The sequence below is a fragment of the Callithrix jacchus genome, chromosome 14 (genome assembly GCF_049354715.1).
Source record: "Callithrix jacchus isolate 240 chromosome 14, calJac240_pri, whole genome shotgun sequence".
Taxonomy (NCBI): Eukaryota; Metazoa; Chordata; class Mammalia; order Primates; family Cebidae; genus Callithrix; species Callithrix jacchus.
Window position 1 is genome coordinate 98251867 of NC_133515.1, and position 21032 is coordinate 98272898.

General features: G+C 37.9%; 1 pseudogene; it reads left to right on the top strand.

Annotated features, from left to right (window-relative positions):
* Positions 1 to 15683: 15683 nt before the first annotated feature.
* Positions 15684 to 17013, top strand: LOC100403970 (tubulin beta chain pseudogene; annotated as a pseudogene).
* Positions 17014 to 21032: the final 4019 nt, after the last annotated feature.

Sequence of the window (21032 nt, forward strand, 5' to 3'; positions counted from 1 at the left end):
TACATCTTTCATTTTCAGAAGAATAATTGGAATGAGTCAGTCTCTCCTATTGCCTCTAATTTGCCAAATATCCTCCTAGAGGAAGACTAAGGCAGGTACTGTTTTGGACTAATTATGTATTTGTAATCAGAGACGGAAAGACAATCTTCAATTTGGCATTTCCGGTTTCAGTTTTGCTCTGGTTAACTCAGCGCTGACGGGAGTTTCATCACATCACTCTGATGGTCTCAGTCTCTCACAGTCCTTCCCGTTTTATGTAAGACTGATCCCCAACTATTGTCCTCTCTTAGTCCAATTTTCCTCTTCAAGTTTATTTTTCACAATAATACAAACTTCCTACTTAGTCAATCTTGTGCTTTCCTTGTTTCCAAAAAAAAGCTTACAAATTCTTCCTTGTGGGCTTCTGTGCTTCTCTTCATGGCTCTCCATTGAGAATATTTATTTTTTCCTGCTGATCCAAGTCTACCCTTCAAAGGCCAGTTCAAATCTTACTTCCTCTAAGAAGACGTCAATCTTACCCTGTAAATACCTTATAATACTTAGACGAATCAGTCATGTTTTATTTGCAAATACTGCCTCATGGCAAATTGCTTTTACTTGTTCTAATATTATCTCTTACACAATACCCTGAGATTCATATACCTCAAAGATCTCACAGAGTTATCAGGAATTCATAAAAAAACAAACAGATTATCACTCTTCATTGTGGAATGTATGTGTTGATAGAGGAAAGTATAGGGGTCTTTAAGTGTGCAAGTGAGGAGTAATTACCCCAGTTAAGGAAAGATTTTTTTACACTGAGTATAAGGAGCTAGGCATTGCTCATTAGATAGCTAATAGCAATAGTGCCTCAATCTAGAGAGAGAAGCATGTGCAAAGACCCAGCGGAAAAAGCAAGCCTGCCAAATATAAGGATTTGCAAGCAGGAACAAATGGTCTGAGGCAGGATGCCAGGGTGGGTGTTTGGTAGAGCTGGAGAGAGCCAAACCTGGTGGCGTAGGAGCCAGAGTGTGAATGCTCTTGCAGGCTAAGACACAGAGCTTGGCATATAATACAAGCACAGGGGCATGATGGAAAACTCCATTTGTTTGCAATTCTCATGATCAGAGACTTTAGAAAAAGCACTTTCTGTGTTAGATGAATAACAAGTGGAAAGAACTGGTTTTTCTTTACTAACCAGGAGACTGTTGCAAGAACCCAGACAAAGAATGAGGAAAGCACAATCTGCCCCATGCCCTTAGTTATTTCTTGAGGTGAATATTGTCTCCTGAATGGCTTCACTAAGTGCCACAAAGGCAAGAACTGGGCCTGATTTATTTCTGCCTGAAAGCACCCAGCAGGGTAGAGGCCTGTAGTAGGCACTAATTTTGACCTCTGCAGAATGCTGAATTCAAACAGTCATCCTTTATCTTCTTCCTGCTTACTTATCTAGGGGGCACAGGATTGGGCCTGAAGTGCAGAAATAGTGTCTACATGTCAGATCTACCGTTTAAGATCTGTTTTTATAAAATATTAAGAACCTGTAAGGGAAAAGTTATAAAGACAATAAAACAAACTTCCTAGATTCAAAATTGATGTTATAAAATGGGACATTATGAGTGCACTGGGTGCACCTAGGCTGTGTTTTATTATTGTCGTAGTTTTCCTTATGGCTTAGTCACATCATGATGTATATTCTTAGACAATATAGAGTCATGCTTTGTATATTTTAGCATTATAAAAAAGATTCATATTGCATGCATTATTCCAAGACTTGCTTTTTTCAATCAATATTCTGTTTCTAAGATTCAGTCATATTGACACATTCTTTTTCACTGCTCCATACCATTAATTAAATAAGTTTACAATGTGTTTATCCATTTCTCTAAAAGCGGATAGGTAGGCTGTTTTTTGGACGTTGCAAGGTTGATATGCTAACTCCCAATGGAGTCACTAATATCTGATTCTGTTACTAGTATCAAAATTTATAAGCTTCCAATTTTTACTGATCTTGATATTGGAAATGAAAACGACAATTGTAGAGATAAGAAATTTTTAATATGAGTATTTAGAGAACAGAACAATTGCTGATATCACCTTTCCAAACAGAATAGAAAATAAGTGGAACTTAACAGAACGTTTTCATTTCTGTGACCGTAAGAATACAAAGAACCAATAGTAGTGTTAGAAATTAGCCCTAATGGAGCCAAGATTTTTTATAATGTTAAATATTGCCTCTAATTATTTTGCTTTCACATTTTTGTGCTATATCTGCTGATAATTAATGAGAAGACCTCCAGAGGGTTATAAACTGCCTGATTATAAAACTTGTAAATGTAACTTCTACCCACAAAGATTACAAAACATATGCTGTATGTTGTGAGATATTGTAACTATTCTCTTAAAAGACTAAAAACAATTGTTCCAGGAAACTGAATTTTCTTACTTCATCTATAATTCACCAACGTTGTGTTCATTAATTCACTTGTGTTAAACAACCCATCACTGTATATTCATCAAAGAGCATTTTGACTGTCTCTCATCTATAGTGATGGTGATTGAAGCCTCCCCTGAAGGCTCTGGTCAAACACAAGGTGAGGCTGGTTATCATTCCCAGTGACTTTGGGCAAAAAAATCTACCTGAGCCTCAGATTTCTTTAAAATAGGTATTATAATCTCAACTTTGCCTTCCTTAAATAGCCAAGAAGATCAAGAAGTATCAGCACACAGGAGTGCTTCGTAATTAGTAAAATTCTGGACAAATGTAATCGATGATGAAGATAGTGATGAGGAGAATTATGTTACTGTCGTACCCAACTAGATAAGCCACAAAAATACATAAAGTTTTCTATAGGGAATGTGGCTAGATATTAGGGTTCAAACAGAATCTTTGAATTTTCCATTCAGTAGATGTGTCCATCTGTGAAGCACAGTGTTATTGGTTAAACTGTGTTCCCTAAAATTCGTATGTTCAAGTCTTGACACCCAGTACTTCAGAATGTGACCTTATTTCAAAATAAAGTCAATGCAGGTGTAATTATTTAGGTTATGATGAGATCATCACTCAGAGTAGAATGGACTTCTACTCCAATATGACCAGTGTTTTCATAAAAAGGGAAAATGTGTACACAGACATACACATGGGTGTAATTACATGTAAAACTAAAGGCAGTGATCCAGGTGGTGCTTCTATATGTTAAGGAATGCCTAAGATTGCCAGAAAAACACACACACACACCATAAATTACATAAGAGACATAGAACACATTTTTCCTCACAGCCCTCAGAAGAAAGTAATACTGTCAACACCTAGATCTCAGACTCCTGGCTTTCAAAACAGTGAGGTGATAAATTTCTGTTTGTAAGCCACCCATACTTTTTTTTTTACAGCAACCTTAGAATGCCAATACACATAGACTCCTGCTTACAATATCATGTTATCAACGAAAATTGTTGCAGTATTTGGTCAGATTTATAAACATCTTTCAAGGTAACAGAATAAGGCCAGGCACAGTGGCTCATATCTGTAATCCCAGCACTTTGGGATACTAAAGCAGGAAAATTTCTTGCATCCAGGAGTTCAAGCCTAGCCTGGGCAATACAGTGAGATCCTGTATCTACAAGAAATAAACTATTAACTAGATGTGGTGGTGTAGACATGTGGTCCCAGCTACTCGGGAGGCTGAGGTGAAAGTACTGCTTGAGCCCAGAAGTCGAGGCTGCAATGGGACCTGAATGCACCACTGCACTCCAGCCTAGGTGACAGAACAAGACCCTGTCTCTAAAATAAATAAACAAAGTAACAGAATGAATGACCAACACTAACACTAGGGAGCTGATGGTTGTAATACTCTTATATATAGAATATTGGTGATGAATTAGCATGAAAAGTGGTCAACCTCATTATTATGCAAAGGATTTGAAAAAATTACTTTTTTCCCCAATAACATAGTAAAGATAACTTGATGCAATATACTTGGTGCTGCAGAGAAGCTGACGAAATATCTGCTCTCATATCCTATTTATGGAATAGTAGTTGGTACAATCTTTCTTAAGGTCAAGTTGTCACAACCTATTAATTACCATAAAACACAATCTCAGACTTCTGTTAATCCATCTTAAGAAACTATGGTAGAACATTTAAATGCAGAATTATAGATAAAAGGTAGCTATTTTAGTGTTATTTATGTTAGTATAAGAAAGAAAACAACCTAATGACCAAAAAACATGGAGATGGCTTCAATCCATCATTTTATCTGAATTATTTTTAAGGACATTTAAAATATATTGTGAGGTCACCAACGAAGAATATATAGATAACAGTGGTTCTCAAAATCTAGTACAGAGACCACTGGGGGTCCTCAAGGCCCTTTTAAGGGGTCTATGAAGTCAAAATCATTTTCACGAGAATCCTAAGTACATTACTGGCCTCAATCTCGTTCTTTCGTGAGGACACAGTGAAGTTTTTAGAGGCTACAGGTAATACCACAATTATCTGAAAAGGCTGTTTACCTGCCCCCCTCTTTTTCCATTTTCCATTTATATGAGGCTCGATTTTCTTTGTGAACTTTATCCAGAGCACTATATCATAATGGGTTTAATGCAGAAGCAGATGTGAGAATCCAGCTGTTCTGTAAGTCAGACATCAGAAAGATTTGTGAAACGATGCCACTACGTTCACTAAGTTTTGTTGTCTTTTACTAAAGTATGTTACTTGGGTTAATTAACATGTAATACATTTATTATTGCAATTTTAAACAAATTTTTAAAATATACTTTTTTCCAGTTTAACATACAACAGTAAATATCAACAAAACATATAAACAAAACCTTTGGAATCCTCAATAATTTAGAAGATGTAAAGGGGTTCTAAGGTCAAAAAGCTTTAGAACTCATGTCATAGAAAATATTATGACATCCCTATAAGAAAGAAATGGGAAAAATGTGCAGAAGTGTTTTGACTAAGCTGAATTGCTGAGACTGATCATCTGTAGCTGTTGGGTTTAAGGGTCATTGTTATTTTAGCATCTCTATTTTTCTGTGTTTTCAAATTTTCCATTTAGAATGCATTTCTTTTACATCAGATGAAGGGTAATTTTCTTTTAATTTGCACTTTTATTCTTTACCTTAAAAAAAAAAAAACTCTTTACCCTTAAGCCATCATTTAGAACCTAAAATTGTAGAATGTCTCTTAATTACACTTGCATAAAGAGTCTCAGCTCATAAAATTCCACCAGATTTGAGATCTGCAGGCAAATTAGCCACAAGCTACATGGAGGTAGAATTTATGACTGTAAATTGCACGACACCAGCATTTTCCAGAGAAATGGTCTTTAAAACACCACTGAACAGAGAAAGTATATTTCAGAGGATATTCATGACAAGGCTGAGATAAAAATTTACCTTGTGTTTATTTATTCATATATTTTATTATTAAAGAATCTTGAAAATTGGCCTTAAATATTATCTATTTCAAAATCTCACTAGGACAGAAGTCCCCAGCTAGGGCTAAGCATCAGTTTTCCTGGCCTACGTACTCCAAACGACCAAAGATTTTGGCTGACACATTCCACTATTAAACACTTTTCATTATTTAAAAAAATCTAACTGAATTATGAGCTATGGTCCTTTGTTTGTTTGTTTAAGATGGAGTCACTCTTGTTGCCCAGGCTGGAGTGCAATGGCGCGATCTTGGTTTACTGCAACCTCTGCCTCCCGGATTGGAGTGATTTTCCTGCCTCAGCCTCCCGAGTAGCTGGGAGTACTGGCATATGCCACCACACCCAGATAATTTTTTGTATTTTTAGTAGAGGCAGGGTTTCTCCATGTAGTTCAGGCTGGTCTCGAACTCCCAACCTCTGGTGACTTGCCCATCTTGGCCTCCCGTAGTGCTGGGATTACAGGCGAGAGCCACAACCGCCGGCCATGGTCCTCTTAATGTCTATAAGTTAACATGTGTGATCATGGTGTAGTTCCACAGGTCAAACATCATGTTCTTTTTTTCTCTCTCTCTTGGATACAGAGTCTCTTTCTCTGTAGCCCAGGTTGGAGTGCAGTGACGTGATCACAGCTCACTGTAACCTTGAGCTCCTGGGCTCAAGGGATCCTCTCCCGTCTTGGCCTTACAAAGTGCTGAGATTATGGGTGTGAGCCACTAAACCCAGGAAGCATCATGATTTCAATGTGTTGTAAGAATAGTAGTTTATGTTTTCATAGAGTTGTTTTGAGGCTTATGCAGCATAATATATGTCAGACACTTATTGCAGTGTCTGATATAAAATTGGTGCATAACTGATGCACAATACCATTGTTATTTTTGTATTTTTAAATACTGTCATGCTAATAATGGAGCCAGACAAAATGCCACCCCTGATTTTCTTATGAACATTCTAGAATCTGCTTACCTCTCTCTGATCAATCCTGCCCACTGCTCTATTTCCAGTTTTTACATCCTCCAGCAAACCTTCCCAGACTACCCAGGATTGCTCTCCTGTTTTCTAGAGCTTCTAGAGCACATACTTGTTGTCTGGGATACCTTCTGCTATCCCCTCTCCTGTACCACAAGCTTCTTAATAGGCTGAACTAAGTCTTCTGATTCCCTCCTTATCTCCCAGTGGGTCCTAGCATAGCCTTTCTATGGGAATGAAGCATCATCTCTTCTATGGATTTGTTCAACATTTCTCCTCTGGAGAATTTGGGATAATTTTAGTCTCTTTGCTTATTGCCAATGGAATAATTATTAGACTAAATTAAACTCCCACTCTCCCTTTCCATCATCATGGAAAGAGATTTTGTTTTCTGTCACAGGATGTTTCTCCATGTTGGTCAGGTAGTCTCAAACTCCCGACCTCAGGTGACTCGCCCACCTCCGTCGGCCTCTGTTACTTCTTATGGGAGTAACAGAAAGTAAAATAAAAATCTTTGGGTAAATCCAAAGAAATGTGCTTAGCATTTTGCCATTTCTCTATCCTTTGGGATTACACAATGCTCCAGGCCAATTCTCACCCAGAAAGGTTTTCATACTTATAAACTCCCAGTGCCAATAACTCCTTAAATGCTTTGCCATTACTTTCATCCATCTGTCAGCAGAAGACTGTAACGTCCCAGAACTATATGGAGAATATGGAACAGTGAGAATCTCATACATGTAATGCGTGTTATTATTGTGGTCTTTGTCCTTGTATTGAAAACTTAGAGATTCCAAATAGGCTAAGACTAGCTAGCTTCCAGAGGACCCCATGCCAAAACTCAAAATTCCTGGAGATATATAAACCAGAAAGATGCATATATTTTATGTTTTTTACCTCTACTACAGGGCACTCTAAGTGAAGACATGTTTGTTTAAACACAGGGGAAAACAACATCATTCAATTGCTATCAAAAAAAAAAAATTATTGTACACCATTTTGTTTAAGAGAGTCCAGAGAGTGGAAGGAGAGAGACAGATTTCAAAATTTATGAGTTTATTTTAAATTTTCTTTTAAAGAAGAACTATGTATAAGTGTGGAAATTAGATCTCAAAAGTATCATGAGGGCCGGACCTGGTGGCTCACACCTGTAAACTCAGCACTTTGGGAGGCTGAGGGCAGTGGATCACCTGAGGTCGGGAGTTCAAGACCAGCCTGACCAACATGGAGAAACCCCATCTGTACTAAAAATACAAAATTTACTGGATGTTATGGTGCATGCCTGTAATCCCAGATACTTGGGAGGCTGAGGCAGGAGAATCACTTGAACCCAGGAGGCAGATGTTGCAGTAAGCCGAGATCACACCATTGCATTCCAGCCTGGGCAACAAGAGGGAAACTCTGTCTCAAAAAAAAAAAAAAAGTACCATGAGATAACATATGAAAGCAACTTGAACACAGCCAGGTGCACCATAGGGTTAAGATTAATGCTGCCATCATCTTATCTCCCTCTCTTCTGCATGTTGTACAAAACCTGAACTATTTTTATTACTATAACATGGAGTGAAGAACTTGCCAACTATTTCAACATGGGGAAACTATTGCTCATATTTTTCAGAGCACTTTACTCTCCCAGATTTACTGATCACAATGAGAGTTGTAACATGACAGTCAGTCGTTACTGTTTTCATATTCTTCTTTACAGCTAGCAACTTCAATATCTCATGGAGTATTGGACAGACTTCTGAAAGTTTGATCTTTTTTGAGGTTTCAGTCTTAAATTGCCAGGTCTCATAGTCAGTGGTTACCAGTCTGCATGTTTCTCATCTTCGTTATTTTCAACAGACCCTTAACTTGATGTTGTCACAATAAATTATCTCACTAAAACGATACAGAGATTATGTAATGTATTCTTAATCAAATCATTTCTATAGCCAACGTTAGTCCCAGAAACTGCTTCAAATACTTTATATGAGTTTGACAGATACTCTTTTATCAACCTGTTCATTAATCCTTTTGCAGTTAACAGCAAAGTGATTACACATTCATTTTTAATGTTACATATTCTCTCCTTGTCTTCTTTTAAAACTTCAAAGGAGTGCATTATGAATTTATGTTGTATTTCTATTCTGTACTTGCCTTCATATGTGTCTACATGTATGAGTCACATGTATGTGCCTATATTTGTTTATTTACATAAGAGTATATATACACAAAATTATACATGAATTTTGTTTGCAATGTATTTCAGAATAATATACAAGTGTGTGCAGGTTGTGTATGCATAATGTATACATATGTATGTGTATATATTTGTACATATTTGTGTGTGGTCATATGTTTCTGTGGGCTTGCCATGCAAAAGCGAGATGCTGTGTTTCTTTCTCCTTGGAAACCAAAGAGCTCAACGTATTATGCCTGTTGTTACATAACCCGGATAAGTGAAAACTCAGTGCATTTATCAGGAAGAAATGGATTTTGCAATCTCACACTGTATCTGTTATTTCTTCTTCACTTTGTCAAGAAACTCACTGATGTGAGTGATCACTGATGAATCATCACTCTGAGAAAGGCCGTGACAAAAGATTGTTTAATTGAAGTAACTTTTAAAGGAGTTACTATCTTTTTTAAATTTGCTTATAACTATTGATTTTAAAAAAGATTCATTCTTATTCTCTTAGTCTTGGATGTATTTGGTCATGCTAACCAGATTTATGTTTGGAAACTATTGAATTTCATGCATAGTTGATCTCACACACAATAAAAAGTGGTCTTGGCCATGCTCAGATTGAGAGAGCAAAGATTCTGGCAGGTTATATTGTCCCCTGGGGCTCAGCAGCTGCTTGCCCTGTTTTTTGGTCACAAAATCCAATTTTCACTCTGCCCACACGGACTGGAAAACAGCAGGGACCACACTAGTTCACAGAATTTTGACTTCCTCATTTGTGACATGTGACCAAACACATCAATTTCAGTGGCAGGCAGGAGATCAGAAGAATATTAGATGGAGTTGAACACATTGCAGTCATGAAACACAAACTGCCACAAAAGTGCCAGGTCAGAATCAGGGACAGACCTCAGGTTAGGGAGCCAGAATGTACATAGAGTGGGATCTGGAAGACACTCTCACTGTTTCAAGTGATACCCATTCTACAACTGTACAGATTTGAAAGGTTTTTGAAACAGTTTTGGTTAGATCACAACTCATGTCATTAAACTACCCTGTATAGATAACTTCAGAGGCTCTCTTCTCTGTGGATCACAGGATGAAATTTAAACTCTTAGCCTGCTATATGAGGTATTCCATAATTAAGCTTCAGCCTCTCCTTATACTGTGATTACCCATAGTTACTTTCTCAAGCCTTCTGCAAAATGACTTTTCATATTCTCTGAAAAGCCAGCTCACCTACTCCCCTCTGGGCTTACCTATACAAAATACAATATCAAATTTCTTCTCTGATTTCCTGATTAAGATTTGAAATATTTCTGCTTTCTCTCTGTATCCCTCTACCTTAAAGAATCTTGTTTATGTTCTTCCTATAGTACTTACTAATTTCTGTTTTGAATGACAGTCATTTAACTACTTACTTGATATCCTTAGCTGACTATTTAAGGACAGGGTGTGCTTCACTTGTGCATTCCCCTGCCATCTAACACAGATACTTGCATATATAAAACCGGTGAAAAACAGTATTTGATAAATAAATAGGTGAGTAAATGAATGCAAGACATGCAATAATATGATGTCTAAATGCTATCCTAACATTAACTTAATATCACAGCACCTCAATTTACTTAAATAAATAATACAAATTAAGATTATGTTATTAATTTGGATGCCTTATATTAAAAATCCAGACGATTTTACAGGCAAATTCTACCAAACTTTAAAAGCTTGATCAATCCAAGATTATTACAAGTGATCTAGACCAGGATTTCTCAGAGTTGACACTATGCTTTCTTATGAAGGGCTGTTCTGCACAATATAGAATACTTAGCAGCATCCCTGGCTTTTACCTACTAGATGCCAGTAGCATCTGCCCTTCAGTAGAGGAAATCTAAAAACAGGCTCTAGAGATTACCAAGTGACCCTTGGGGGTAAAATCATGTACAGTTGAGAAATATTGATCTAGAGGCTTAAAAAGAGGTTAAAATAATCTCAAACCTGACAATGACAGCATATGAAAGAAAAATTATAGACACATATAATTATGTATATGTAGATATAGAAATTTAAGCAAAACATTAGCAAACCAAATACAAATGTATGTTTACCAAGCTAGATTTTCCTCATGATTCATTTAATAGGCAAAAATCCATAAATATATCTAGTCACATCAGCAGAGTGAAAAAGAAAATCTATCTGATTATTTCACTGGCTGCAGACTAAGAACTCTGCAAAAGTCAACACTGACTCATGATTAAAACATACTAGCAAAAAAATTAATACACTAAGTGTAGTGTATTTTATAACCTGGAATTATTTTGTATATATATTTAAATATAGCATATAATATTTTAAATAATAAATTGTTGGGAGTATTCTCTTCAGCATCAGAAGCAAGGCAAGAATTGCCATCATTTTCACTATAATTCAAAATTGCATTGGAAGGCTTGGCTAGTTCAACAAGACAAGAAAAATAACTTAAATAAAAATTATTAGAAAGAAGATAAAATTGTCATCAGTGACATTAAAAATCTAAAATAATTAAAGGAAAATTATTATTATTAATTTCTGTACACTCAGAACAAACAAGAGAAAATATAAATTTTAAAAGCTATATTTTGATACATTAACAAAAATCATAACGTACCTAGGAATAAACGTTTAAAAAGTATAAGATCTGAATACAAAAAAATTATAAATGTATTGACCATAGTAAAAGAGAACCAAAACAAATTGAGATTTAATGTTCATAAGATGTAAAAAAGTACAAATAGATCTTCCTAATTAATAACTAAAACTTCTATCAAAAACAGCAGTATTTTGTTCTGAGTAGAGGTTTGCAAGGTGAGTATCCCAAAATACATATGCAAGAGTAAAAAACTAAGATTGGCTATGACAGTGAGTGGGGAGAAAAGAGGAAGAAGCTATAGAAGGAAACAAAAAGTAAAGAAAACGTGAAGGAAATGCTCCGATCTGACATTAGATCTTATTATAAAGCCAAAGTAATTAGGGCAGTGTGGTATTTGTGTAAGAATAGACATCTGGATCAATGGGAGAAAATATTGAGCTCTTATATTAGACATATATGACATGATTGATGTGTGTGAGAAAGAGGGCCTATTTAAAAAAATGGAGGTGGAGCTGATTTTAAAAACATGTTGATGCAGATGCAGAAACAACAGGCTACATCATGCCACACACAAAAATCAATGTCAGATGGTGTATTTGTCCATTCTTACATTGCTATAAGGAAATACCCAAGACTGGGTAATTCGTAAAAGAAAGAGGTTTAATTGACTCACAGCTCTGTATGGCCACAGAGGCCTCAGGAATCTTACAATCATAGCAGAAGGGGAAGCAAACACTTCCTTCTTCACGTGGTGGCAGGAGAAAGAAATGCAGAGTGAAGGGAGGAATGCCTCTAGTAAAATCATCAGATCTTGTGAGAACTCACTCGCTATCACAAGAACAGCATGGGGAACTGCCCCCATGATCTAATCATCTCCCAGGAGGTCCGTCCATCAACATGTGGGGATTACAGTTCAGATTACAACACAAAATGTGATTTGGGTGGGGACACAAATTTGTTTGACTTAAATGTCAAACAAAGCTTGAAATAGAAAACATAAGTGTTACTCAATTAGAGAAAATTACTCTAAAAATCACATGGAATCAAAAAGGAGCCTAAATAGCCAAGGTAATCCTAAGAAAAAATAACAAAGCCAGAGGCATCACACTACTGGCATAAAACTATACGATAAATCCAGAGTAACCAAAACAGCTTAGGACTGGTACAAAAAGAACACATAGACCAACAGAACAGGTTAGGTAACTCAGAAACAAAGCTGCATGCTTAGAACCATCTGATCTTTGGCAAGGCTGACAAAAACAAGTTATGGGGAAAGGACTCCCTATTCAATAAATGGTGCTGGGATAACTGGCTAGCCATATGCAGAAGACTGAAGCTGAACCCCTACCTTTCAAAATATATAAAAATTAACACAAAATGGGTTAAAGATTTAAATGTAAGACCTCAAATTATAAAAATTCTGGAAGACAACATAGAAAATCCTCTTCTTGATACTGGCCTTGGCAAAAATTCTCAGCTAAGTGCCCAAAAGCAATTGCAATAAAGACAAAAATTGACAAGTAGGACATAATTAAACTAAAGAGCTTCTGCACATCAAAATAACCTATCAACAAGGCAAACAGCCAACCTACAGAATGGTAGAAGATATTTGCAAACTATGCATTTGACAAAGGCCTAATATCCAGAATCTATAGGGTACTTGAACAAATCAACAGGTGAAAACAAATGACTACATTTAAAAATGTGCAAAGAATATGAACAGAAATTTCTCAAAAGAAGACATGTTAGTGGCCAACAAACATGAAAAAATGGTCATCATCACTAATCCTCAGAGAAATACAAATCAAAACAATCATGACATACTCACACCACTCAAGATGGCTGTTATGAAGAAGTCAAACATAATAGATGCTAGTGAGGCTGTAGAGAAAAGGAAGCACTCATACACTGCTTGTGGGAATTTAAATTAGTTCAGCTGCTGTGAAAAGCAGTTTGGAAATTTCTCAAATAACTTAAAACAGAACTACCGTTTGGCGCAGCAATCCTGTTACTCGGTATATACCCAAAAGAGAATAAATTATTCTACCAAAAGGACACATGCACTTGTATGTTCATCATTGCACTACACACAATAGCAAAGACATGGAATCAACCCAGGTACCCATCAGTGGTAGAATAGATAAAGGAAATGTGGTACATATACACCATGGACTACTACACAGATATAAGAAAGAATAAAATAATGTCTTTTGTAGCAACTTGGATGGAGATGGAGGCCACTATCCTAAGTGAATTAACGCAGGAAAAGAAAACTAAGTATTGTGTGTTATTATTTATGAGTTGGAGCTAAACATTGTGTACACATGGACATAAATATGATAGATAGTGTGGACCACTAGAGGGTAGAGGGTTGGGTAGAAAGAGGTTTAAAAAACTACCTTTCAGGTACTGTGCTCACTACCTGGGTGACAGGGTCCATAATCCAAACCTCAGCATCATGCATTACTGCCATGTAACAAATTGGCACATGTACCCACTGTGTCTAAAATAAAAGTTGAAATGGAACAAGATTTGAAAAAAAAATTAGTTGTATAATCCAAATGTAGAGAGGATACAAACTGATTTGATCTCATACATTTCTCTGAAATGTACAATTTTGTGCAACCACTTTGAAAAAATAAATGTTTTGGCATTATCTAGAAAGTTGAGCATTCCTGTACACTATGTCTCAGAAATCTAATTCTTAGGTATCTACCCAGGGTGAAAGTAAAAACAGATTTAATAAAAAAATTTCAATATCATAGAAGTTGATAAAATTTATTCCATACCTCAGGAAAAAATGGAAGATAATAATGAAGACTCAAGAGTAGCAACATTAGAACAGATATTGCTTAAAACAGAGTCAAAATTAAAAATCATTAGCTTGAGAAAATGTCATGCAAAAATAGTGGAAAAAGTACAAAGGGATTGAAATTATTACAGAGAAAATAATACCTATGTTAAAAAGACAAAGGACATCCAACTTTCACATAATTGGTTTTTAAAAAACAGACAATGAAATAAATGAGACAGAACATACATTCAAATATATAATGAAAAAATACTTTTTCAAGATATAAAAAATCTACATATGAAGTTTGATAAAGTGCACTGTGTTTTCAGAAAACTAATACAGAACTATAAAGCCAAGAAACATCCATTGAACGTAAGGATTAATCAGACAAAAGAACTCATAAATTTGACATCAATTGTATGAATGAACTAATAACTTACACTGAGTCTATTTAAACAAAGAATCAAGGCTAAAAACAATATGAGAATTGCGGATACAAAAACATGCAAAAACATTATAAACTCTAATGATATTAGAAATATAAATATCAGAGAATGGGAAATCGATGTTTTTAATTAGAAAATTAAGAGGAAATGTAATTACATTCATTTTCTCATTTTTAAAGCAACACATCAGCATATTAATAAAAGTAGATACCTCAAAAATACAGATTTATGTATATTATTTATGATTATTGGATTAACTACAATAAAGTCTAAGATTATATTATGAACTTTCAAAATTTTCTACAAGTAAAGCAAAAGTTCACACACATACACACTCGTACACATGTACGCAGCAATAGCGTCAAAAGAAGGAACAAAATGAAACAAGAAAAGGAAAGTGGAAGACATATAGCAAATCTCTTCTCTCCCTGTCTCTTCATCTCCCTTTATATAAACATATGGAATATATTTATTTATACATTTGAATTTCATCTGGAAAGACTAGAACAACATACTTTACAAAGCATGTTGTAATCACAAAGTTGAAAATTACAGATTAATGAAGAAGTTGAAACACGTCAGTAGTGCTCCAGAACCCTTGAACTTGTTGCCCAGATGCTCCCTAGGAACCCTCAGCTGCACTTCCCACACAGCACCACTGGCTCTCCTTTATCTGAAGTCCTTGTAGTTCTGTTGTCTGTTATGTCACTCTTTGAACACAACCCTGGAGACAAAGAGAAGCTGATAATTGGAAGGGATGTTAATGCCATGGCAAGGTCACTTTGCTGCTCTGATTCAATTTCTTCTATTATAAGTCGCCTAACTTGGCTCCTTCATTGTCTCTGTGGTATGTGTCTTATTTTCTTACCTAGCCAGGTAATTGTAGAAAACTTGAACTCTAGTCTTGGACACCTTTTTCTCATTAAATGCCAAGCACTATGTCTTTCTTGCTTATAGTAAGTACTCCTCCCTCCGGCCTTTCTCCTGCCACTCACATTGCCGCGGTTGCCTCCACCACTTCCTCTGTGGCAGCAGCAGCTAGGGTGGTGGCCCTGCTTTGTTGACCCTGGGCTCCCCGCCTGTGACACTGCAGAGCTGGACGGCTTGCAGCGAGGAGACAATTCTCCCAGAGACCCAGCAGCCTGGCAGGGGAGGGGAGGGCTGGGCTGTCTCGCCCTTCCAGGCAGGGACCCCCTTGGCACACTGACCTCTGGGACTCAGCCGTGCTCGCGCTGTGCTTATAGATCTGGAGCCAAGCACCATGGACTCTGTGCCCTTCAGGCAGATCTTCAAGCCAGACAACTTCATCTTTGGTGAGGGTGGTACAGAGAACAACTGGGCCAAACCACACCACTGGCCCACTGCTACTACAGAAGGCACAGAGTCAGTGGAGTCAGTGATGGTTGTCATGAGGAAGGAGGCTGAGAGCTGTGACTGCCTGCAGGGTTTCCAGCTGACCCACTCCCTGGGTGGGGGCATTGGGTCTGGGATGGATACTCTTCTCATCAGCAGGATCTGGGAGGAGTACCCAGACAAATCGTGAACACATTCAGCATTCTGCCCTTGCCCAAGGTGACCAACACAGTGGTGGTGTTCCCAGAGTAATGAAGCCCAGCTGCTTGTTCTTGCCGATCAATAATAAGATGTAGACAGACTGGGAAAGCAGGGAGTTTATTTCTGCAACCAGTTAGGTCAGAGTAACTCACCAGAACAACTCAAAGTTACAAGTTTTTCTCCAGTGCTTATGTACACTTGAAGCTCTATGCCTTGTGTAGGAGTGTACTTACAAATGGAAGTGTTTCATTCCATCTATATCTAATCTTTAGGGTCTAAAAAGGCTAGAGCCTTGGAAACTATCTTAATCGTATCTGGGCCCTGTTATGAGGTATATGTGTAAGAATGCTTTTATTATTCTATCAGACTTCAGGAGCTAAGAAAATTCAGGTAGGTCTTAATGGGTTTGTTTTGCATTGCAGCCCTTGTACTCAGACACCAGTTTCTCCATTTCTTCAAACTTGAACTTAGGCATTCGTCAGAATTATAGTAAAAGATTGGTGGAAACTGGCTGCTAATGGAAACCTACCCTGCCACTCTATCAGTCCACATAAAAAACAAACACATACATTTTTGCATTGAAAATGAAGCTATCTATGAGGTCTGCTTCGGAACAGTCGTAGGTGGGCTGCCCACGCCCACCTATGGTGACCTGAGCCACCTGGTTTCTCCTACCATGAGTGGGGTCACCACCTGCCTGTGCTTCCCCAGCCAGCTAAATGCTGACTTACAGAAACTGGCCGAGAACATGGTCTCATTTTCCTGCCTGTACTTCATGCCTGGCTTTACCCTGCTGACCAGCCAGGGTAACCACCAGTACTGGGCCCTGATGGAGGCTAAGCTCACCCAGCAGATGTTTCACGCCAAGAACATGATGGCTTCCTGCAATCCCCACCATGGTTGCTACCTAATGATGGCTGCCATTTTCAGTCCACATATCTGTGAAGGAGATGGACAAGCAAATGCTTAACATCCAAAAAATGTACAGCATCTACGTTGCTGATCGGCTACCCCAAAATGTGAAGTCAGTTGTCTGAGACATCCCACCCCAGGGCTAAAAATGTCTGCCACCTTCATGGTGGACAGACCATGGAATCGTGGAATTGCGGCCATCCAGGAAAAAAAAATCAATCATTCAGTCATGATTTAATGAATAAAGGATTAAATATTAGGAAGTTTAGAGATTGTCTGTATTGGGATTTTTCCTGCCAAACAGTCCATTAATCACTTAACATGCATTGAATGATTTAATCTTCATAGCAATCCTATTGCTAGTTTATACTTGAACCAAAGCATGAAGAGACTAATAAACATGCCCAAGTTAGGACTGAACCCAGGGAGGCTAGTTCTTGGTTAACTACTATGCTGCACAGCAGAGGCAAATGAGTAACATATATTTTCCTGAATCTTCAATTGACTCCTGGCATATGTTCAAAGAATTAGGGTACATGGGTCACTTCCTTCAACATGCCAAGCTGCACCTGCACCAGGGAACTTCACACTCTTTCAGCAGGGGGAGAGGAAGCCCCGGGGTGGAAAGATGCTCCATGAAGTAGAGGAGGATTTGCAATCCCAGGCATCAATACACTTGCCGCATTAACAGCTACTCTGAGAGCCAGGCCCACATGAAGCATAACCAAACAGGTGTGATACTTGACACTTTGCCAATTTGTTCTTCCCCTGCAGACATCTTGGGAAAGAAATGTTTCTCAATCACTACCACAGGAACGTTAGGGAGAAGGTCTAGAAGGAGGAGACCCTCAAACAAATCCCAGGTTTGAGAAAACAGCCCAGGCAATGGCATATCCTTTACATAAGTGTCTAATTAGTGAATCGTGGAATTGTGGCAAGTGAGCTCCCCTAAAGCTTTGGCAGTTGTAGGAGTCAGCGTTATGGCTGTAAAAATGTGTTCATGTCTTTGAGACTTTCTAGTTTTCTTTTCACTGAAAATAAACCTAACATCACTCATTCATCACTAAATCTCCATCAGTGCCCTGACATGTGAACACTGATGTTTTCATACTCCTAGATCTATTGTTACACTTACTATATTATGTTGTAATTTTTGCTCTCTATCTGTCTCTCCTCTAGACTGTGTGCTCCCAGAGTGAGGGAATAACCTGTTAGTCATGTCTGCATGCCCTGTGTCTAAAAGAAGAATGACACCAAGCAGTTATCAATGCTCTGGTGAAATGACCAAAAGACAAATCAGCTGTCTGGTAAAACAACACATTTATCCAATGAAACTGAATCAAAGGGAGAAACTGAACTTTCTGACCGGAAAGTGTGTCTCCCAATCCATGGCCCAAGCATCATTTCCAAAGTCTGGATCCCTGACTGGACCTAAAATTTATGCAAGTGTAATTGTAAGTCAACAAGAATATGGATTACTCTCTGTGGCATTTGGATCAACATTTTAATTAGTATTCAAGATACTGATGCAACATTATTTCATGTATGGCATGTAAAATGGCACCACACATATTTTGTATATTTACTAAAAAGATGAATAAAAACAACTTATACAGGAGTAATCACATTGACATTTAGGGATGTTGCCTTCCTACTGTCATTCTCATTCTCGTATGCATGTGTACAAATAGCTAGCTAGCTAGAGATATGTGGATAGATAAATAGACATCTAGATAGACAGATAGATAGATAGATAGATAGATAGATAGATAGATAGATAGATAGATGATAGATAGACAGGCATGGCCTTGAAAAGATTTTCATGTTTCATCCCCAGAAGCTTTGCATGTTACCTTACATGGTCAAATTGGTGTGGCAGATGTGAGTAAAATCCTGACTTGGAAAGATAATCCTGGGCTGAGCATGGTGTCTCACCCCTGTAATGCTAGCACTTGAGGAGGCCAAGATGAGTGGATCACTTGAGGTCAGGAGTTTGAGACAAGCCTGGCTGACATGGTGAAACCCTGACTTTACTAAAAATACAAAAATTAGCTGGGCTTGGTGGCACATGCCTATAATTCCAGATACTCAGGAGGCCAAGGAATGAGAATCTCTTGAACCCTGGAGGCAGAGATTGCAGTGAGCCTACATCACGCAACTGCACTCCAGCCTGGGTGACAGAGTGAGACTCAGTCAAAACGGAAGGGAGGGAGGGAGGGAGGGAGGAAAAGAGGAAGGAAGGAAAAAAGGGAGGGAGGGAGGGAGGAAAAGAGGAAGGAAGGAAGGGAGGGAGGGAGAGAGGGAGGGAGGGAGAGAGAAACAAAGAGAGGGAGGGAAGAAGAGAGGGAGGGAAGAAAAGAGGGAGAGAGGAAGGGAGGGAAAGCAAATTCTGGATTGCGTTGGGTAGGCTGAATCTAATCACAAGGGTCGTTATACAAGGCAGGCAGAAAGGTCAAAATCAGAGAAGAGGATGCAAAGATAGAAGCAGAGTTTAGACTGATGCTAACAGGGTGATGAATTAAGGAATGAGGGAAGCTGCTAGAAGCTGGTAAAAGCAAGGAACAGATTCTCCTCTAGAGCCTCTGGAAGGCATGCAGCCCTGCCAATGTATTTGGACTTCTGACTTGTAGAACTGTCATGTAATAAATTTATGTTATCTTAAGCCACTAGCCTCTGGTATTTTTTAAAGCAGCAATAAAAATTTAATATAGACAGATGCCTTTGATTCCCAGGCCTGCCACAACAAATTACCATTAACTGTGTGGCTTAAAACAACAAAATGTATTCTCTCACCATTCTAGAGGCCAGAAGTTCAAAATGAAATGTTGGCAGAATCCTTCCTTGCCTCTCGCTAGCTTCTCATGGTTGCCAGAAATCCTTGGCACTCCTTGGCTTATAGATACATCACTTCTGTCTCTGTTTCTGTCATCACATGGCATTCTCCCTGTGGTTATGTGTTTCCACGTGGCCTTCTTAAAGGGATACCAGTCATTATACTTAGAGCCCACCCTAATCCAGAATGACCTGATCTTAACTAATATATACAAAGGCCCTATTTCCAAATAAAATCACATTTTGGAGTTCCAAGTAAACACTGATTGGGGGCAGGGGGAGGGGGAAAAAGGGGAGCACTATGCAACCCAGTAAAGTGAGAAGGGGGGAGAGATTCTTTAATAATACCATTTTTTATTATTGATATTTTGTTGTATGTTTATACCAGAATTTACTATGTTGATTCATTTCACCAGTAACACATTGCTGTACTTACATAAGCATCAATTACTTCACCAGAAGAATCTTCCTCCTTTCTGAATGCCACAATCTGCACGAGATATTGATGAACTGGAATTTACTTCAGGAAGGACAAAGCAGGATAGAGAGAATGGACTTCAAACCATTTTCTATGAAGAACCACAAACAGAATGAGAAAAAAGAGAAGCCTGAGGACATTCATGGAGGATATGTTCAAAGACTTGCATGTACCACCACATTGAAGATAAATTAATTTTATTCTGTTCTTCCTTAAGGCATTGAACGAAGGCAAGTGGATCAGAAACCATCCCAAAAGGAAAAGAGCTAAAATACTAATCTCACCTCTCCATGGTTTCCTTTCTTTCTTAGATTTTGGGCCTAAAATTTTTTACAATCTTAGTAGCATTCCAAAGCCTTCAAATAAGTGTTCCTTAAAAAAATTTTATCAGAAAATATGAATGGTATGAGATTTTATAAACTGTTAAGAACTGCTAAGAGTCTAAAATTTTTCCCTACTTGCAAATCAAGATGTTATCCTGTTACGGTGTTACAGATGCTGTGAAAGATATGAAACTCTTGGGTCAGATACAAAGGACAACCTGATACAACAATAGCAGTATAGCCAAAATGTCATTATTTTCTTATCCAGTTCTTAAGTCCCAACTCCCACAGGTTGATGTGTAAAGCACCAGTTGATGCCTACATGTGCGGCAGTTGCATCATAGGAAAGAAACTCTGAGCTTTGGAAACCCAAATCTTTTATAGTGGTCCAGAAGCAAACCTGCCTGACCTGTGTCCTGGAAAGAGACATTATTACTGTAGGAACAACTTTGGAAAAGTGGTTCAAAACAAAAGCTGTTAGGATAATTGCTTATAAGACATGCAGAAATGC